This window comes from Doryrhamphus excisus, chromosome 21 (assembly GCF_030265055.1).
Source record: "Doryrhamphus excisus isolate RoL2022-K1 chromosome 21, RoL_Dexc_1.0, whole genome shotgun sequence".
In the NCBI taxonomy this organism is placed as follows: domain Eukaryota; kingdom Metazoa; phylum Chordata; class Actinopteri; order Syngnathiformes; family Syngnathidae; genus Doryrhamphus; species Doryrhamphus excisus.
Genome location: NC_080486.1, coordinates 2,190,679 through 2,213,427, shown reverse-complemented (window position 1 = coordinate 2,213,427; position 22,749 = coordinate 2,190,679). Strand labels below are relative to the sequence as shown.

The 22,749-nt window shown below is 43.7% G+C and overlaps 1 protein-coding gene across 14 annotated transcripts in view; it reads right to left on the bottom strand.

The window, feature by feature from the left end:
• The window catches only part of fbxo15 (F-box protein 15), a 100,290-nt gene that overhangs the window by 75,468 nt on the left and 2,073 nt on the right, over positions 1-22,749 (bottom strand). For 8 of the 14 annotated variants that reach the window (XR_009120654.1, XR_009120650.1, XR_009120652.1 and 5 more), the window contains 2 exons: positions 4,319-4,401; positions 4,101-4,199 (listed from right to left, as the gene is read on the bottom strand). The gene's annotated coding sequence lies outside the window, so the exon portion shown is untranslated. Of the gene's footprint in view, positions 1-3,709; positions 3,883-4,100; positions 4,200-4,318; positions 4,402-22,749 lie in introns of all 14 variants that reach the window. The other 6 variants (XR_009120645.1, XR_009120643.1, XR_009120644.1 and 3 more) reach the window with 3 other exon arrangements.

Here is a 22,749-nt window from a genome sequence, read left to right as displayed (position 1 = left end):
GCCACTCATTTAGCCCACTGGCATCAGCGGCTATGGTATTTATGGACGCTATTTGCATGCATGGCATAAAGGGAGTGTAATGTGAAGCATTGTAGTAGTACTGTGTCATAAGTAGTGTTTTCGCTGTAATATTTGGGTTTTTCAGGCTTTGCTCTTGGAAGGATTTTTATGAACCAGCCAATAAAGAAAAAAAAAAAAAAAAAAAGTGTAGGCAGCCTCGCGATTATTGCAAAGGGGCCAAAGCTTAGGTCGTAAAAAAAAGTTCCCAAATCCATCAAACAGAAGAGAAGAAACTCTCAAATTGGCCTTTTAATTTGGCTTTATTGCTGCCGCGCACACAAAACCACAACATACGAGTGAATATTTTAATGTTTGACACCACGCGGACATTAAATCTGCTTGTTTGGATTGAGCTGCAGCAAGAGGTCGCCGACCCAAATTCAATTAAAGATCCCATATTTGCCTTCCGTCTCCCTCCTCGCTGTTTTTCTTCCTCAAAAATAAGCTAGCCGCTATTGATTCAGGTGATTAAAAATGGATTGGCACCATGCTGAGAGTCACCGGTGTCTTGTAGCAGCGAGTCTTTAAGGGCAATAAAAGGTGCAACACAAGGACCCACCCGGGCGAGAAGGGTCCAGTTCACAGAGGAGAAAATAAAGCAATTTATGTGAGGGGGAAAAGAAGGTCAAGCTATAGGACTTCCTCGTGTACGGAGCTCCGGGAAGAGCAGCAATATAAGTGTCATGATGGAGGGCGGGCATATTTGACAATATTACAGCGATAGTTCACGCTGATACCGCTTGTAAAGATAGCCGCCGCCACCGCCATCGCCATGGCGCGCTAAATCCAGTCACCTGGAGTCGGTGACCTCCTCCTCGGAGATTATGCTCTCGGGTCGCTGTTGTTTATATTTGACTGTCAGCAAGTGTAAACCAGAAGGGAGCAGCGTGTGGAGATGGAGGCGTACAGACGCCACGGGACCCTCAGGCTTAGGCTCGTTTTAACAATCTAATGAGGGTCCTAATAACCTCGTTAGGAGAGGTCAACATGTGGAATGGGAATCTCCGTGCTAATACACGTAAACGACGTGACGGCTTCTTAGCCAGCAAGTGTACTCAACTGAATTGGTAACTTAAGTTGAAGTCATGTGACTCAATACAAAAGTACTTATTAGATACAATGAAAAATATAAATATGTACACAAAATAGAGGGAAAAGTATGCATATATTAAAATTCCATAAAATTTGATTTGATAAAATTGTTTTTTTTAATGCAGATATTAAAACATTTGATCAAAATAGTTAATAAAAAATTGAAAATAAGTGTTCAAATTTAAAATATTGAATTTTAGAAAATATGCATATATAAAATAGGACTGTTTAAATAATTTATAATATAATGGAAGCATGCAGATGCAAGAGAATTTGAATACATTAATGTTACAACTCAATATAATAAAAATATGTATGCCAAAAAAGTATTCAGATATTAAAAAAATGTACAAAATAATTCAAACTAATAGAAAATAGGCAGCAATAAAATTAAATATTTAAATACTACATTATAACTATATTATAAAATTCATAAAAAATAGAATATAACTAGGTCAATATGACAATATGACATAGGAATTAAATTACAATTCAATGTAATAGGACCAAAATAAATATTTAAATGTTACAAAACAGCTACACTTCAACATAAGAGGGGACGTGTGCAGATATAATCAATTTAAAAAAATGATAAATCAAATGTACATAACACTTTTGTAAACACCCAAAGATGATTAATGTACAGATTTTGACATCTAAAGATGAAAAAATAACTTAATGACTACAATCATGGGGTTTAAATGTAAATTTCACGTAATCCAGGAAGTAAATTAGTGATTTTGGTGACTGATGCTTGGATTCTTAATATATAGAGAAATGATGCCAAAGACAAAAAAACAACAAATATATTGTCCCGGGTGGAAGCAGTGTGACCGAGACATTAAAACATCAGCGGTTACTCGGTATGGTAATCCAGTGAGCGTGTACGCGCCGCGTTCACCTCCATCTGTTCCAACAGTATGGCCGCATAGCTCGGAGCAGAGGGTCAAGCAGTGTGTGTCGTCGGGAGGTGTCGGGTTATGACAAAGAATCGTTTTGTGGGGGAGGTCGAGACGCGCTCCGGAGAAATAGAAGTCGCCCTCGGTGGTCGCTCGTGCGCTTGTGGTGTGACGGCGCGTCCCTCAAGGTCGAGGAGGCTAATGGTTCGCTGGGGATGCGGCTAATGTTACAATTAACACCAGGCGACTGCCCCGCCCCCCCACAGCCCCGCAAGGTCAGTCGCGTGTTCACTGACCGTCGGAGCATCATATGTTGGTCTGTGTGCCTTCATTTTGGGGTTGAAATCATGGACTAGAATTAAGAGCGTTGTGGTCACGTCAATGCTGTGATGGAGTGCAAGGCCTATCAACAGAAATACAGCTTTTGTTGGCGATCCCTAACTTTATAATTACGCTTTTTCCACTTTTCTGACCTATAAATGTAACTTGAATGTTGTTTTCTCGTGTTAAATCAAGTCAAAGTTTCAGATAATTAGGTTTGCTTATTCGGAAGTGAGCCCTAAAAAAAGTTTGGGATGGCTCAAAACCCTCGGTTTGAAAAGGTGTGGTAAAACCGCCCCTTTGTGATGTCACAGGGGGCGGATTTCCTTATATGGTTCATAGTTAGGAAGCACTTTGGGCGTGTGACCAATTACAGCAGAGCGGGCATGGCACAGAATAAATGAAAACAGACCGGAAAGGAAGCAGGAAGCGCAAATGGAAGGCAATACAGTTGGAATAGGTGCAGATTCTGGAAAATCTAAAAAGTTTTCTGTGCGGGTTATTGTGTGTAGCTGCTCTATAGGAGACCACAACTCAATACAAAGGGTAAAAAAAAATGAACATATAGCACAGAAAACCTGTTTCCAAAATACATTTAACAGAGTCCTCTAGATATGAAATAACACCCCTATAGTAGACCTTTACACTCTAGTTCCCCAATACGGAAGACATAAGAGGAAATAATACATGATATGGACTGAGACTACGTCGATAGCCAACCTTTACCGAAATGCAAATGTCGCCTCCCAGTCCCAAGTGTGTCCACGCGAGTCCCGGGGGCGGCCGTGGAAGAGCGACTCCAGACTCAACAAGCCTCGCCATCCTCAGACAGACGGGGCGCGGTGCTAATGAGCTAACTCGTTAGCGTCCACACCCACAGCTGGGTTTCACTGGGCTCACCGGCTGTGGACGCGCCAGAAAATACAGACGCTCCCGAACGCATCTCCAACTTGCGGTACCGTCTCATTGTTTGTGCGCGCGTGTGTGCGTAGATTGTGTATTAAAGAGGCGAGAAGCAGCTGGTTGCAGAACCATGTGGGCGCTTTGGGCTTCATCTGCATTCTTGGAACTTATACGTGACCGTTAAGAGTCGATTTTAACAGCTCGTTTTAAAGCCCACATACGACACACGCATGCGTCACAATCACAACTTTTCCATCCACACTTTCGGAAGCTGCCAGATTGCGTGCGTCTCGAAGAGGCTGTTAAAATAGGCCCGTGACATCGGTGGGGGGGTGCTAGATTTAAAAGATACGCTGCACTGGCTACCGGGGGGGGTCTCCAAAGACTCTTCCACACACACACAAACACACACAATGAAATCCCTCATCTTGTACCTGGTTCAAGGTCCGCTGCAGGTGATGACAGTTGATGGGGAAGATCTCCGGTGAATAGAGCGAGTCAAGCAAAACAGATCAAAACAAGGCCTGCCATCGCAGCGCTGCACAGTGGCCAGGCTGGACCTGCCTGGGGCAAGGCAGGATTTGTGACCCCAAAGTGAAGAAGCGGTCTACGACACGGGGAGTTATACCAAATAACTGAGTGCAGCACAGTCGGTCACATTGCTCTGTTCGTTCACGCAGAATGGAAATGGGAACATAAATGACCAAAGTCTGGACCGTGGGGGACCTCGGTGGAGCTGAGACCATCTGAGACTACAAGGGTCCTTGTCTGTAATTACCTTCTACATTTTGCTGTTCAGTGTAATTTCTGGAAGTGGTAGCGTACCTTCAAGCCAAAGGGTTCTTGTCATCAGTGGAATGATCACCGCAAAGGACAGAAATGGAGGTGGGGCGTCCATTTGTCTCATTCTCTGCACTTGAATTTCTGTTTTGGAAAAAAAAAAACAAGTATAGTATCACTTGGAAAAAGTGAACATCCAGCAGCAACACAACATTTTGGCTACTATTGTGATGGAAAATATACTGAACCAAGTTAACATCTACCTGGAATGTTTGTTCACTCTCCCGAGGAGTCACCCCGATGACATCACTTCCTGAATGAGGCTGAACTGGGGTGAAGTCATCAACTGTAAATATAATTTGAGAATTTACTGTTAGCTTTCAAAAGACGAAACAATGTTGAAAATAATTCCTAAAAAACACAGAAAATGAATCATGACCATTCAACTTGTGAATGTAGTATTCGACATTGATCTCTAGGGGTCAGTATTTGTACGGTGAGACAAGCACCAGAATTGAACAACAGGCTTTTATTGCAAGTTTAAATGATCTCAAAACAGGCACAACAATAATAACATCATGATGATTATTATCCGCTTATCAGCGCAAATCATGCATATCTTTATGACTTCTTGTCGTGACGTGGGAATTTCCCATGAAACACTGCTTCAAATGCATGATGAGTTTTTTTGTTTTTTTTTCGTCCTTTTACAGACGACCGACCTCACTACTATTCAATGTTGTGATCACGCAGGCTGGACATGACAAAACACGACTATAGTCACATTTATACTCTTTATTTACATAACATATTGCAGGGTCTTGAGACACATGCTAACTCGCAAATTAGAGAGCTAGCGATCTAAAGCCTTCAAGTTATTTCCTTTAAACTTAAATAACCAAAAACCACTTCCACACGGATAGGGAGGATAACTATTAACAGTTATTTAACCTTTAACATGAACATGAATCAAACGTAATAATTTTTTCTGGGAACATGATACCATACAGCATCCATATCAAACTTGCATTAACTAACTTTCATTTCAAGGCGGGGGCCTCAAACTAGTGTCCTGCGGGCCACATTTGGCCCGCGGGCTGCGTGTTTGAGACCCCTGTTTTAGATGTAGGCTGATATAATCCAAAAGTGATTATATGGAACCAGGACACCCAGAGTTGGGATTTTAATGTATTGCGTAATTCAGTGGTATCACTTTATACATCATCAAATCCTACAGCCAATGAAAATGGACTATTATGTTTGTAAAGGCAGTGGTCTTATTGGGCACGGCCATCATTCAAGGACTAAACCATCTTGCTGAACTCTACGGTCCCTGCCAGTATTTGAATGGCGGTGAGGAAGCGAGGGTCAGGGCCTGTGAGGGAAGGACCGGGTGAAGGTTGTGTTTGCGGGGGATGCGGAGATGAACCTTTCCCTCAAATTCCGCACCGCTCCGCATACCGTGTGTGCCATAATTCAGCCTGTCATCAAACAAACTGCTTAATACCATCCCACGACGACGTTTCGCAGCGGAGAGGAAAAATACTGCTAAATGTACCCTGTGGAGATTCCATGTGGGAAGGTCTGCACATATTGATGATCATCTCATTGTGTACACTTGTAGTATATTTTTTTTTGACTGCTGTCAGCGTAGCTGTGAACTAGCGCCTTGTGAGAGTTGTAAACAACGCAGGAATCCATTCATAAAATACGATTATTATTCTTTTGCTGCTTGAAACTAAAAAGTAGCTTACAAAACGGCTGTTGCATTTAAATGCTCCATAAAAACAAGTCCTTTCCTCCTATAATAGACGTGTCAGATGAATTCTAATGTGTGGAGTGTTTTTTTTTTTTTTTTTTTATTTCAGCTTGGATCAATACCGTTGGATGGTAAGGATTCTTAAATATACTTGCCTCGTTAAACCACGTTTTACTGTGACTGAAATGTTCTTAGGTGGGCTGTTTAAAGTGAAAACCAACACAAGTCAATAAACGGCTGGAATAAGCTTCCCGTTTAACTTTGTTAGCTTCAAATGTAGCACCAGTATCATATGCGTTAGACGGCTAACAATATAATAATATTTAAATGAAAATGAATTTTAAAAAATGTAATCCTTACATACTTAACTCCATGTAAGCTAAGTTAGCAAACACGGTTCCTTGCTCTTGCAACAAGCGAGTATATAAAACCAGCATGACGTGTGGATTTACATGTGTAATGTGTGTCGGTGCAACAATGCGGGGCTGGCTACGCACGCTCCGAGGGGGCCCCCCACTGCAGTGAACTTCTCCGCGCGAGTGTTGCATATACAGGATGTGGAGCGTTTTCATCTCCTTGATGTTCCACAGACGCCATGCAGCAACACACGGAAAAAGGCAGGCAGGCAGGGAAGGAGAAGTTGCTTTGGGCCGTAAAAATGACCTAGATAGCAATTTTATTTATCTCTATGGCTGCATCCAAGAGAATCTGGCTCACTTTATCACTTCATGACGCATCCGTACGGCGACTATGGCGCTTTTGGACCCGTTATTGACTGAACGGACGAGAAGAAAGGGAAATGTTTAACAATGAGTTGCAGTATAAGTCAGGTGTTTGCTATTCCGCTCCATTTCCCTCCATGTAATGCAGAGGTTACAGGTGTTAACCGTGGCCAAAAGAACTATTGATTCACTGGAAAGGCAGTTTGGCGAGCCTTCTTTGACCACAAAGTGGCTGATCAGAATTCCGGGGCTGCTACTTCCGAGAGGTCCTCGCTGGGCGCGCAAGGAGAGGTGACGGAGGAAGACGGTGGATGGCGGAGAGACGGCTGGCAGGGGGCAGAGAGATATGACGCGCGGGGGTGAAGAACAGATGGGGGCGATGATGGAGAGCGAGGGGAAAGTGCGGCGGAAAGACGGGAAGCGAGTGGGAAATAGGAAATGAAGGCCAAAGCGACGCGGGACGTCACGGTCGCACGGCGAATCTCAATCCATCAATAAATGTTGGACTTGGATTTTTAAAAAAATGTCCCTGCAGAGACGGGGCCTTACTGACTGGTGTGTCACTCTAGCCCCGCCCCTCAAATAGAAGGGAGGGAACGGGAAGGATGAGGATCAAGGTCACATGCAAGGTAATAGTGGCTGTCATGTTGCATATTCCTAAATAATTTGCACCACAGCCTAGCATGGATTCATTCAGAGTCCCCGCCCCCGCCGCTCGCCTCAGTCCGCCATTTTTCCAACAGATGCTGCGGACACGTTGTCTAAACCGCCGCACACAAAGCTCATTAAACTGACACGCAAACAGCCGTAGTGTCGGCGCAAACGTAGGCACACCCACCGGGGTCTTTTGTGGCTCCTCGCCCCGCCGCCAGGAGGGGGGGCTGCTCCATGACGGCGGCGAGGAGAGGCAGACATCTGCAATCTGCCAACGCCCCGGGTTAAAGTCTGTCCTTCTCCGCCCCCCGTCCCCAATGAGCCGTTTCTAGCCGAGCGCTAACACAGCTAATGAATTTAGAACACTGGCTGCGGCAGGGGGGGTGTCCAAAGTGCGGCCCGGGGGTTGTTTGCGGCACGAAGCTCGTCGTTTTTATCGCCCTGCAGCGCATTGTGGAACCGAAAGTGAGCCAAAAAAAGGAGGAAAAAATGTGGAAAAATACAGAAAAAGGAAAACAAGAACAACTGAAATGTTGACACTAATAAAGTTTTGTTTTGAAACAGTATATACACACTTCTAAATTATATAAACACTATATACAAATAGTTGACACACTACTTCACGCTATTGAATGCTATTGAGTGTTTAGTTTTATTTATAGATATACATTTAAATATGTATATATTTATTTACATTAACATACATTTTTATATTATTTTATTTTGAAAGTCAAAACGTGAAAAAAATGTTTGAAAAAACATATCCAGAATGTTTTTATTGTATTTTATTTTTTACCATTACCGTCAAAAGTGTAGGGCTCGTCAACTAAACTATTCGGGAGGGGGTGAACGTAGATCATTTATGAAACAGATGGGCCCATCATCAAAGATGGTCTATAACAGGAGCGTTGCTCACTACGCCGGCTGGCAAAATTTAAGTTTTGTGGCCTTCACCTTCAAAAATCATATGAAACTAGTTATTACTATTCAGTCTTAATATGGAAAAGCCAATTATTACTAGGTTTATAATTATTGTGTTCAAACTCCTGTCCTCCAATTTACTGTTCTATGTCCATTACATGAATAGCATACTATAGCGTACAGTACTATACAGTACTATACAGTACATAGACGGACAACAAAGGCGCCCCGCACGGTCCATCATCTCCAATGCCTCGCTGTGTGCCGTGACCCAGACTGCGCTCGCCCTCTCTCCAGACGTCGTCCGTGTTTCAAGGTGTACTGAGCATGTTCGCTTAAGCGAGCGGCGCAGCGAAGCGCGGCAAACCAGCACTGCAGGATCTCCCCACAAACTGGTGAGCGGGCAGGCGTTTGAAGAAATGCTACCAGGAAACGGGATACGCGGCGGGGTTACGCGGTCACTGGACGAACAGGTGGCTCTCGCCCGTTGCACCCTTTTTCCGTGTGGGGGGGGGGGGGGGGGCAATGGATATCATTCCCCCGAAGGTGCTGCGATCAAAAAGAGGCGGGACTTTGATGCTTTAACCCCTGGCGGTTTGGGGAGGATGGAAACGCCGTACCAGATGGTACCTGTTGCGTGCTGGGAGCAGCCAGCCAGTGTTATGGGTCCCACCTGTGGTTTTAATTACAGCGCGTGTTGAGCGGCGGCAGCGGAGCGGAAGAGAGAAGCAGGGGTGACCCTCGCTGTTGGATGGAGGCGGAAGTATGGACCCCCGTGCCTTTTTTTTTTCTGGCCTTTTCAGGATGCTGCAAACCAAAACATAGAGGGGAGGGTTTGTTAAGACACCGGCTACCTTGTTCAATTACTTTCGCTCCAGCCGTCTTGTTTTCCGAGCGCCCCGTGACGCCATCTACATTCCCGTCACACGTCCGTATATATATATATATATATATTTATTTCTTTTCTCCTCATGCCGTTGTGTTATTTGCGCATCGCTCTCCAAGGTGCTGCAGCTCCTCTGCATGAATGAACTCCAATCAGATTTAAAAAGAAAAAAAAAAAAAAAAAAAAGGAGTAGCTTACTAATTCTGGCCTCTCCCGGCACACAACACCACACTTTGGGATCCCTGGGGGGTGGTCACCCACGCACCCACCCGCCCACCCACCCTCCTCTCCTTGCCATCACCTCTCATCTTCTAGCCTTCCCTTGACATTTCAGCGCCTTCCGTCATCTAAGACGTCCCACTGAGTGTTGAGGTGCTTCGGTGTCACGAGGGGGGGGCGGGGGGACCATAAGCCTATAGGCAGCGACTTCTTAAAGGAGCTATACGCGCATTGGAACCAGTTAAGCAGTCTAATTGGTTCAAATCATGTTGACGTTGAACGCAAAGATAAGTAATTAGCGGGGAGCAGCTAACGGGCCACATTTCAATTCAAGACTGTACCATTTTTGACTCTTGGGTTGGGGGGGGGGCATGTTTCTAATGTGAACAACGACAAAAAGACGATGACTGGGTGCTCAGGAGTGCAGCAATCCCAGAAAGTTGAACCAATAACAACAGCAATTAGCGGTTAGCAGCTAAATGGTCACTTTGGGTGACGATAGGACTGTACCGTTTTTGACTCTTGGGTTGGGGGGGGGCATGTTTTAGCGTGAACAACGGCAAACAAGACGAAGACTGGGTACTCAGGAGTGCAACGATCCCAGAAAGTTGAACCAATAACAACAGCAATTAGCAGCTAAATGGTCACTTTGGGTGATGACAGGATTGTACCGGTTTTGACTCTTGGGTTGGGATTGGGGGGGGCATGTTTCCAACATGAACAACAGCAAAAAGTCGAAGACTGGGTGCTCCGAAGTGCAACGATCCCAGAAAGTTGAACCACTAACAACAGCAATTAGCGGTTAGCAGCTAAATGGTTTACTTTGGGTGACGACAGGACTGTACCGTTTTTGACTCTTGGGTTTTGGGGGCGGGGGGTCATGGTTCCAACGTGAACAACGGCAAAAAGAAGATGCGATCCAAGAAAGATGAAGCAGTTAGCAGCCAACAGGCCACTTCCTGGTAGGTGACATCATGAGACTGCGGGACCATACCATTTGATTCTGAGGCTTGGGGGCAACGTTTAGGACAATTAGAGAAAAGTAAAAAAACATGCAGCCATGTTTGTGTTCGGCGTTTGGCAGGTTTTTCCTGGTTCCTGGTGAAGAACGTTAGGAATATGACCAGTTTTTCAGATGTTTATGATGGCGGTGGACTCCATCATAACAGTTCCTATGTTGTCATATTGTGGGATATTTACATTGAATGCATAATTACACTGAATAAAAAGTGTGAATCGCAGCCATCCACACAGGATGTTCCTCCATCCCGAGGGATTTCATCGTACGCGTCATCCTTACCTATTTTGACCCACGCTTAGGAGGCAGGTGGGGGGCGGGGGAGAATAGAGTTTATTCATCACTAATGTATTCAGCCAAGATTCTCAGGGAAGTGATTTTTTTTTTTCTTCTTCCTTGTGTGTTGTTTTTATTCCCGCTTCCCTCGCTCGCTGGTTGAGTGTGAGCGTGCGGAGCTGCGTGTCAGATCTGTGGGATGCCTGTAGGCTGCTCCCAAGAGAGGAACGGTGCGCTCATCCAACACAAACAGGGTCACAAAACAACGACTCAGCCACTTGTGCTGAGTTGACTTCAAATTAGCCCAAAAACTCTCGGAGATGAGTGTGTCGCAGTCAATCAAGCTGATCTCGTGTCAAACGATGACGCAGACGTCAAACATTAACATTATGTGCAGTCTGGTTCAGTACACAATTTGTTGTTGTTTTCACTCCTGCTTGGGCGATATACTGCAAACTATTAAAAAAAAAAAAAAAAAAAAGCCTAGCTGGACCTGTCGAGCATTGCAAAAAGCTGCGCTAAGCAGAATCCGCTGTCTAATTAAGACTCCAGGAGTAATTTCCGAGAGGAGAGCGGAGGGCCACAGCAGGTGCTCCCATATGCGGACCTTGCTGCTGTGACATGGGAGCCGTGTCAAAGTGCTTTAAAAAGAAAACACTGTGCAGATTTGTCAAGCCTCAGGACGCAACACCTCCCCCCCTTTCTCACATAAACTGTAGTGAGAATCACCACTCTTATTAGGAGGATAAAATAACAGCATCACGCTTATAACACGTATAAGGTCGGCCAACACATGCCAAACTTTTAATTACATGAACATCATCGACTGTTTATGACTTTCTAAATATGGTTTTTGTACCAGCGTTAGAGCCCTGTTGACATTAAATAACACCCCTATATTCTTTGCTTACAACACCTTGCTCTACTGTAATGCCTGTAGCATCACTGCAGGTAAATAAGAGACGCCTGCCACTCAGTACACAATGCACACTCGCAAGCTAAGTAGTTAGCCTCTGATTTATTTGTTCTAAACTTGGTGTTTAAAATGAAGTGGGGAAGAAGTACAAAATAAGCAGCTAAAAAATTACCACTTCCACAATTAATGGGAGGAGAGCATGTCGGGCATGGCATGGCTGATTACTTCTCCGACCTAGAAATGTAGCTAGAAGGTTGTATTCTCGTGTTAAATGAAGCCATGCCAAAGTTCCAGATCATGAGGTTTAGGAATTTCGAAGTAAGCGCTGAAAAGTTTGGGATGGCTCAAAACGCGGAACGTTGCCGGGGTCGAAAACGGGCCACGTTTCCACCAAAAATAAAAACACTATGTTCGCTAGGCTTTTTTTCTTTGAATTCCACTGCCTCAGACGGCGCATAAAGGACGGGGCGAGCTGGCACTGTTTGTATTATGCAATAAACTGACATTGTTTGCATGATTTGCATAAAAACGACTGATTGGGAATAAAATAAACATAAATATAAACAGGAACTGCTTATGGGAAGCCAGGGTTAATAATAATACGGGCTTGGATGTCGAAGTCAGGTCGGAAAGAGTTCCTGTTCCCCGTCATGGAGTCACACCTGGGTGGCTGGCAGCACGGAGGAAGAGGAGGAAGAGGAGGATCTCCCACCAGTTCCAGTCATTGGTATGCGGAAGCATCGCAGCGTTACAGCGAGGCCAGAGAACAAGGAGGCTGCCGAGCGCACACAAGTAGCATGTTCTTGTTCCAAGCTGGGAGTTAATGCAAAAAGGTGGAGGGGAGAGAAGGGGTGGGGGGGTGGGGGGGTTGGATAGCGGTGAGGCTTTTCTGGGCCCCCAACAAGATGTCACAGGCGGAGGAGCGGTGACATGCACCCCCGGCTCCTGCTCCCACCGCTGAGCTCTCATCAGGCCACATTCAAGTTGTGACTGTCAATACTGAGCTTCGTGTTCTTTTTCGGCACCGGAATGTGTGAGCTGCATCCAGTTTGGAGAAATTGGAATAAAAAAAAAAAAAAACGGATATTCCACTAACAGTGTGATGCAGCATTAAAAAGTTGAAGGTGTTTGCTTTTTTGCAATGCAGGGCGTGTGTGACTGTGAATTCATATGCAACACTTAGGATAATACACAAAGCAAGGATGGGAGTGAACCTGCGCTGGGAATCAATCGTACAGAGTTCAAAGATAGAAAAATATATTTTCCCACTAACCAAGGGGGATCAGCGGGAGATCAGCGGATATCGGCGTGATCCAAATGTGCACATTGATGTGACATTCACTGCTCTACTCCTGCCCTCGCTAACCTCAGCGTGCTTTTTTTTTACATTTTTTATTACTAAATGGGTTTAAGGTGTTGAGAAGTGTCACATGTGATTGTGTTGGATGTTAAACAGGAGCAGGTCGGGGCTTGTAAACAACATTGTGCACTGTGAGGAGGAATATTTAAGAAAACAGTGACATCTCTTCCACCCACTCATACCTGCTCAACATCACATGGAAGATTCGCAGTTTATTTGCAGCATCCTGTGATGATTCCCATATTTTGTTCCTGACTGGATTCAGGAACCTTTTTACTTGGATATATTTGACTATTACTGCATGTATTGGACCCCCTGTTTTAAAACTCCAACCATGAGGTGCTCAATGAGTCCAGGTTAGAAACTGTATAGTCCAGCGTTTCATCAGGGTATCAAGACTGAGCTGTCTTACGTAGTAAAAGAACATGTTATAAATTTTCCTTAAAATTGTGTTACTAAATATGTATTTCTATTTTTTTAATGATTTTTTTATTTATTTTTATGAATTTTTTAAATTTATTTTAGTTTTGTATTTGTATTTTTTTTGTTTAAATAAGAAAGCAAACATCAAGCATCTCCACTTGATGTGGCCCCATGAATTCCGCCTAGCAACATAGTAAAAGAACATGTTATTGCAGTGGACTACAATATCAATTTTCCTTAAAATTTTGTTACTAAATATGTATTTCTATTTATTTAATTTTTTTTTTTTTTTTTTTTTAAATAAAGCAAACATCAAGCATCTCCACTTGATGTGGACCAATGAATTCTGCCTAGCAACATAGTAAAATAACATGTTATTGTAGTGGACTAAAAATATAAATTTTCCTTAAAATCGTGTTACTAAATATGTATTTCTATTTTTTTTTTTTAATTGTATTATTTTTTTAATATCTATTTTATTTTTATTTTTCTATTATTTTTTAAATAAGAAAACAAACATCGAGCATCTCCACTCGATGTGGCCCAATGAATTCCGCCTAGCAACAAGTGACCAGGACTATAGTTTGACACCCAAACACTACAAGCCGCCTTGTGTAATTCATTGAAATGCGCTGATCCCGTCACATTCTGCAGTTTAATTACATGAACAAACTCAACCTCGCTGCCAGTCCTTGGCCGCGCAAGCTGGTTTCTATCTGGTTTGAGCGAATTCCAAACAAATCCTCTCTCTTCAGAGGACTTAACCAGGGAGCCGCCTCAAACAGACTGTCAGAAGCTCACACCGAGCGACTCGGGGGCCCGAATTTTGAGCGAGATGCGAGAGTTTGCCGAGTGAAGCTGAGCGACGACGGAGAGGGAGCTCTTTTGACGCTCGATCAAAGATGAGTGGGAGGTCAAAGTGTACAGCTGGGGGTTTCGGGTGGTTGGGTGGAGGGGAAGGGGGGAGCGGCACACAACAGAGAAAGCCTGGAGAAACAACTCCATGTCAGTCACAAAAGCCAGTTATAGCTACATGTGTCTATATATCACATGGCGAAATGAAGAGATGTTCATTTAAATATGCTAAGGCTGTCACTGTGGACTCATTTGCTGCCATGCAAAAGGTTCTCATTTCACACTCAGTCACTGAAGCTCCACTCGGCCCGCTCCAACAAATTAGCCCTGCAGGATGAGATGAGGAATCTTTCATATTACAGCTAATAGTGACAAATGAGAGCGGCTGATGGGCACGGGAGCGTGCGTGTGGCAGCTAAATGCCATTAGAATCCGACACGCTCATCACAATCATCAGCTTATTGTGCTTTTTTTTTCCAAGATAAACAAAGTAAAAATACATGATTTCTCCTGGCTTAGTGTGGATGCATAGAAGGGGGAAGTTAAATATAAAATAGACGCTCTTATAGTACTAATGAATGCCACTGAATAATTCAAGTAGGGTGATAATAAATAAAAATAATAACATAGTGGCATGGCGGCTCAACCAATATGCCGCCCCACACACAACGATTAGTAAATATTTGTCTGTGGCGAGGCCAGACGTCTTCGGGCGTGAGGCGGGGTACACCCTGGACTGGTGGCCAGCCAATCACAGGGCACATATAGACAAACAACCATTCACACTCACATTCATACCTATGCAAAATTTGGAATGAATGAATGAGACCAGACGTCACAGGGGGGCCATGTTGGTTTTAGGAGCTTGACAGTCGGGGTGGGTGTGGTCCTAAAAACTGGAAGAATCCCTGTCACGTTATGTTCCGGGGCAAAGTGGGCCGTTAGCAAATCCCGGTGTTTGCGACGACAACACACTACAAACTAGAGTGGGCCTAGAGTCGCGCCAAGGTTGAACTTTTTTTTTTTTTTTTGAACGATTCAAACAACAAACCAGCCGGACTCAACCACTTGTCGTTTGGCAAAAAGGGAACCTACATTATTCTCGGACCAACCCGCAACATCACTTCCTGTCTGCACCAGAATACATTTACAGCAACGGAAAAGTCTTATTCCCTCTTATAATGTGCACTACAGGTATAAAGGCGACTATAGGGGTGCTGTTTCATGGCTAGAGAGCTCTAATGTTAAAAAATTTATTTATGGAATTCACCAGCACTGCACTGGAATCCTCTTCCACTCCTCCAAGATGACATCACAAAGCTGGTTAGACACCTTGCGCTCGGTCCTGAGTTAAAAAGGTCCCAAACGGGGGGGGGTCAAGTCCAGAGGAGACCTACTTGCCCACTTCACCTTCAGCTTCAGATGTGTTTATGTTGGAAAACTACTACTCTCCGCTTCAGTAGGTTACAGTACATGTCAGGTGTCCCGTTTCCTTCAATGAACCGCAGCTCCCCAGTTCCGGTAGCACTCATGCAGCCCCAGACAAGACACTTAGTCCAACATGAGGTTTCATTTCTTAAAGCCGTAGCATTAATGCTCTGCTCATTAGTCGCGGGCAGCTGGGAATGCTCTCCCCCGATGTGGGCGCTGTCCCCGGGTATCGCCGTCATATTTCCTCCTGCCTATCCCGGATGCTCCCATAAATAAAGTCCTCTCTTCCTGTCGTAGCACGTCTTAATTCCCTGCTTTGCACGTTCGTCGTGGCGAGCTTCCTGCGCCGGATGCGCTTCCACTCATATTAATGATGTTGCCCGGGACGGCGGCACGAAGATGAAAGATGCGGCGCGAGGACGACTTTAATGAGTGCTCTTAAAAATGGCCTTTGTGTGATCATTAAAAGAATATTTGCAGAAAAAGAGCCTTCCTGCGTATTGATAATCGGAGTTTTTATGACATGTGATAAACGCTTGTAAATGTTAACACTGTTTATATCGGCATTAGCAAGTCAAAGTGCACGCATTTGCATCCAAAAGGTGAGCCCTCGGTAGAGCATCTTACTTTTTACCCCCCCCCTGACTTTCCTCCATGAATTAAGTGGAAATGTTCCCGGCTAATGATTTGTTTAGGATGCAACTTGAAGCCCCCACAGATCTTTGCCTCTGGCGTTGCTTTGTCATTATTCTCAATTATGCCGCGACTTGGGGGCACTTCATGGAGTTAACAAAGAAATATGCAATGCAAGTTGAATATTAGTTCATGATTTGGTCGCATTCACCCCCCCCCCCCGAATTAAAATGCCTTCTACTGTGATATTTACACAAATATGATAATAAAAATGGATTTGCATAAGATTACATTCCAAAACACAAGTATCATATGAAACTAATTATTACACCGCATCGCTTTCGCTCTGACTTATTTCATCAGATTGTGTCTCTGTGCCACCGTGGAAGTTTCCCACTGGGGAAAATATGGCTCGCCATAAAGGATTAGTATGTAGGCGTGAAAATATTACAAGGTGTAAAACTGTAAGTGTGAGGGAATATATTGCAAAAGCTGAGAAGGGGAGGGGGCCATAATACTGCAACGCTGTTGGAGTGAGTGACAAGCCCACCAGATCCGCTTGAGAAAACGTGTCATATTGAAGCAAATATGTTTCATAATCGCAGCCGTCGGCTATTCAATTGGATGATTCTGGAGCAAAGCGCACGATCCCGTGTTGATGTCTATCACTGCAGCGAAATGAAGTAAAAGTACAAATATTAAGTATTCACAGGATGCTTTTGACACCGGTTACTGAGTATCGGTAATGTTTGCTGAGAAACACAAGCACCAGACCTGATCGCCACAACGACGTGCTTTTATTGCGGGGTTGCATGATCTAACAGGCACAGAAAAACCCACGTCGAGCTAAAAACTGAAACCCCGAAATCACTTCCTGTCTACTATATTGGGTAAATTGAGTGTAAAGGTGACTATAGGGGTGTTATTTCATGTCTTGGGGGCTCTAATATTTTAAAACATGTTTTTAGAAGATCGTTAACAGGTAAATAATGTTCTACAAGCCGACCAATCGTAGTCTTTCAGGGTGGCAAGGTTGATTTTTTTTTTTTCCAGATGTCTACGTCACGCTAGCAAGCGGGTTTGCAGGGGGAGGAGCCAGGCGATGTGACATCAAAATGCGTACAAAGCATGTCGAGCACGTAAAATGCGTAAGTGCTGGCAGGTCTGAAGAAAGACTCATTCCCCTCCACCTAAAAACATTTCTTCTGCTATACCACTCTAATGAGGCCCTCTCCCCGTTGCCATGGAGACTGTCACAAAGCTGTCAAGTTTCCACTCTTTTGGAAAAAAAAAAAAAAAAAAGTCATGTCCCTGTGTGACACATTTTCAAACCGCCGTAATGTTTCTCTCCGAGGTGAATCGTTTTGTTTTTTTTTTCAGTGACTTCAGCCATTTTATGCCTTCTGTCATCACACAAGCACGACGACCTCGCTTTGTCGAGAGCGCCGACGCGTCATCCGATGAATAAATAATAACAAATAAACTGCAAAGTGAGACTTGTTAACTTTGTGGTTGACTTTCAAGTGAAAGCCCACACAGCAGAATGCGACTGTTAAATGATTCCCTTTGTAGGAGATAACATAAAGAGTGTCGTTTTTAAGGCAGGGAGCACTTGCATGGGTAGCATTCTCGGCGGAGGCATTGAAATATTTTAGCTGACTTGTGCCCGCGTGTGCCTCTGCTTTCCATTCAGTCATAAAAAAAAATCACATCCTTTCCAAGATCTCGCCCACCTTTGACTTGCAAGAAAAGTTGATTTTTCAAAAAGCGAGATTGCGGGCGCCAACCTTTGCGCGACATGGCGGAATCACACGAGAGCACACGCTCGAAAAAAGGTTGTCGAATGTCACCAAAGAGGAGGCTGACAGATTGGAAAAATATTACGGATGCTTCTCACTCGGACATGGAAGGCCTGAGCATGCAATGAAAAGGATTAAGTAGCATAGATTTCACACGGCCATTTACCGCTACTTTTTTTCTTACGCTAATCCTCCATTTTATACATCCCTGCAGCTAATTTATGGCTATGTTCGAATCTTGTGACATCTCTTTTACTTCGGAACTACTACTAATCGTTGAAATACTGGGCCACTCGCAACCAAGTGAGGAAATGGTAGGTCGGTCTTTGGCAGGAGCCAATTACGAGCTCTACGACAAGCTTTTCAACTCGCAGGTCGTCATTACTCGATATAACAAAGGAATATTTGACATATACAAGTACCAATATGAGTTTGAAATAAAAAAATTATATATTTTAAAGGCTTCCCAACAAAGCATTGCATTGGTTACGGTGCTGCAATGATGTCAGCCTCCCTCCAGGCTCCTCTGGCTCTCTCTAGTGGACAGATGTAGCATTGCAGCACCTCAAGTGAAAGGCTTTGCTGGGACTTTTTGTTTTAAACTCGTCTTGGTACTTGTATATTTCTTAGGTACCTTTTGATGTTAAGTTGCTGTGTGATGATTGAAGATAACTCCAAGTCAGGCTTTCCGATTTTCTTTTTCCTGTCAAATAAAGAGCTGTTTAGTCCTCACAGACCTGTGCGCACCACAAAAAGCCACTTTGTGACGTGGACTTGTGCGCCGTTTAGTCCTTTGCCGGTTAAATATGTACAAATCGTTTTTTCTCTCTAAATTTAGTGGGTGCATCTTAAACGCCGGCGCTTCTTATAAACCCGGAAACTACAGTAATTCAGTCATCGCTTCCCCCCCCCCCCCCCTTTGTCTTCACACTTTTGCCCACAAATGTTCTCATTTCTCTTTGCACGTTTTTTGGTCCGCTGAACCGTGCGAGACGTCTCCCCTTCATGGCGAGCCGATCCAGACGTCAATCAAGCGCCGCCCGCTGCGCCTCCCCGAGAGTGACAGGTGATGCAGATGCACATTTCCCCGAGACGAGCCGTATTGGCGCAGCACTGCTGGCGAAAAACAATGCGGACAGGAAGGGGGGGGGGGGGGGACTAGGGGCACGCTGCATTTATTTATGAAACAAGACAGGGGGACACCGAACACGATGAGCGCGGGATCACCCAAACATGGCGAGGGAATAGATACACGCACGACGGTTGACGGCGCGGAGAGGGCGGCATATCCTGCCTAGTTAATAATGATGCGCCAATCTGGTAGGACATTAAAGGTCACACCGTTTTAAATATATTGCACGACACGGAAAAAACAGAACCAATGTTGTAATGCTGTTCGGAAGGAAACTGCTCATTACTGCTGGAAACTCTATGGTTAGCAAAGTAGCAAAACTACCATTTTAAAGTGAACGCAAAGGTCGATTATGCAGATCCAATAACAATAATAAAACAATAACATACAGTCTGTGCTGTGGTTATATTCTGAGAGGAACTACTAATAGTGGAAAAAAAAACAACAACATTACTCCCTATCAGACATGTTACCACGGTGGTCCTTCATGTAATTCATTAAAGATATCTCAAAAAATAATAAACTATATCAAACAAACCAACAAGTAACTTTTGAACATCTTTCATCTGGTCCTATTCTGCGGCCTTGACGGGGGTCTACTGGGTGCCGCTGGAGTTACAGCTGTTTCAATGTTTATGATGAATCCCAGGAGCTGGTCAAGGTTACCTCAAGCCCTCGTCTGTTGAGTCTCTGAGTGTGTGTGTGTGTGTGTGTGTGTGTAGGGGACAACGTCCATAAGGAGTGTTGTCAGAGGGTAGCAGTCAGAATATGTTGTCCTACCGAGGACAGAGTGGAAGGCGGGAGGAGGCTAAGGTGGGCCAACACGTCTGTCTCTAGGTAGGAGGCCACGGGGCAGGTGAGGGGAAGTCAAGCAAAACGTGTGTGTGTGTGTGGCTGACTCAGAAAGCCTTCAGCACCCCCCCCTCTCCTCTTCCTCTTGCCAAGCCTCTGGCAAACGACAAACATACACATACTGTACATGAAAAGCCCCGTGAAGATGCTTACACATCCTCTCAAAGTGAATTAAAGGAGTGAATCGCCTCCCTCAGCGATGGCAACTGGCCATTCCCATCCAGCCAGAAATATCTCTGGCGAATATTGCTGGGAAATTCACATGTCTGCATCCCATCGGGATTATTCTATTTTTATTTTTTTTCCGCCTCCCTCGTTCCGTTTGTCTCTCATTGTTCACTTGACCAAACTGCTCTATTGGCATTTTGACAAGGGGGAAACGACAAGGTCTTTGCAATGGGATTTTTACCCAATTGCTTACAATCCAAATTGTTACAATATCATAAGTAAATGAAGCATTTTCAGTAAAAATTGTGTCTAAATGCTGAAATACTAAATGACATACAATAGAAATCTATTCGCTGACAAGGATTGAACCAGCAACCAGGTTGTAAAATATTTTTCACCAGTAGTGGGCACAATTTTAATGGTAATGGTACAATTGAGTGCATCACATAATAAAAAGTTCACAGTTCCATATGTCCAAAAGGAGTAGGAAGAAGCAAATCTTATTAAATCCTACCCCTCCATCTGGTACTTTTACAATCAGTAACTGTTACATTTGTTCACTTCCTGCTTTCCATAATACAGTTTAAGGTTTTTTTTGTTTGTTTTTTTTTTAAATGACTGCTGCGTCCATCACGCCAACATTCACTCCTGTGAATGTTTTTTTTTTTTATTTGTATACTCGTTTTTAGCAGATTAAAAATAGCAACATTTTTAATAGTGAAAAGCAAAAATATGACTGAATATTAAACTGCATAAATAAGGTGAATGATTATAGCGGGATCAAGAATTGAACCAGCAACCGTCATTTCAAGAAACAACCACTCTCCCCCCTGATCCATATCACCCTGTAGAATAAGAATATTACAGTAATGGACTGTCAATGTTGCTTTTGGCCATTAGGGGGAGCCAAATATACTGCCCATTCATTTCCAATGGGAATATTGCTTCTCAGAGTTCCCACAGTTACGGATTACGATGATGTGTGAAATGTATTGATGACAAATCCCCTATTGACCTTTTAGGGACGCTATAGCAGGTGTCCCAAGGTCCTCACCCCATCATTAAACATGATAAATACAATAATAGCAACAACAGAAATTTATGTAGTAATTTCTTGTGAATTTCCCCCGTCACCTCGGAAGTCAAAAGCCCATCCCTCCAGTCTGGTCGTGTTTTTCACCTTCTCCAAGCACGCAAAGGCATTTTCACGCATCTCAGCGAGGCCCCTTTAAAGTGCCCCGGATCGTTCCCACGGGTCGCAAACAATCCAGCAAGGCCACCGTGTGTTTAATTGAAAATTTACCGTCGACTACATCCCACAGCGGCGTTCCCACCTACATCTCAATGAGGCGCATCTCATTTTTTTTTTGGGTGCCAAAAGCAGAGTGATGGAATTTCAAATGGAGAGCGTAATTACGGCACGCTCGACCCTCTGACAGGAAATCAGTAGGCCGCTGCTCCAGGTGGGACGAGCTCGACCGAGCGGAGCTGATTAGGGGCCATCAGGGGACAGAATACACCTTCAACAACATTGACGTTCATTATTAGTATACATGTCAGCTGTCTGACACCCACATCGCCGTTTACGATTAGCATTCAGCAGCTACAGCCTGGGAAATATCGTTAGCAGGGCCGGGAAAAGTGCTAACTTATTGTTACACATTATCCTTAAATGCAGTATTCATCATGGGGGGGGGGGGTGACTGAGTCAGCAAATAGCATGCTTGATTTTGACTTAATTGCATCAATCAGCAGCCATGTCTACATAACTGATCAATTAATGACAATGCCCAAATAGTCACAAATAAAAAAAAATATATTTGAGCTTGTTAGCTTCCATTGTGGGTTCTGGAGTCAAATCTAATAATTCCAAGAGTCACTTTTATTGGAAATGTTGAACCAAAATCGGAAGAGAACATAATCAAGCCCTGCCTGACATATTTGCCTTCTAATGTAAGAGTCTAGAACCAGTCATGATGTGCTATATGTCACTATATTGACAGTTACTATGGTAACCATTATGTCATTGTATGGTCATATCACCTCGTACTTCGGTACGTAACAAAAAATTAAAAACAATTTGAATAAAAAAACCTTAAACTATATTAGGAAAGCAGGAAGTGAACAAATGTAACAGTTACTGATAAAAATGTCAAAGTACAGCTTTGCTTCTTAATTGTAATCTGAAGCATGTTCAAATGAAATCATTACCATTATATTATTCTTGAAATTCTATGGAGAATATGAACCATTACCATTATATTATTCTTGAAATTCTATGGAGAATATTTTAAAGACAGTTTTATGTTTGACACTTTAAACGGATTAATCTTATAGGATAAATTATTTAGTAACCCAAAATAAATCTTGAAAAAGTGTTTGACTTCCATGAGTCCACTGCATGTTTTTTTTTTTTTGTAATTTGATGCCCAAAGAAAAACAAAAACACTAATTGGCTACGCCTTTTAAGGCCCAAATCCCCACTGAGGACACAGAAGGCCTTGGATACTTAAGACAAACACACATGCCGTCTTTTTTTTTTTTTTTTCTATGGCTATTGTTGTGCCTTTGATACACACTGCACAAGGACAGTGTGTTGTGTTCTATCTCCATCACTGACACGATGAAGGCAATCACTCTGCACCACTTGACTCTGATGGGACCGCCCGG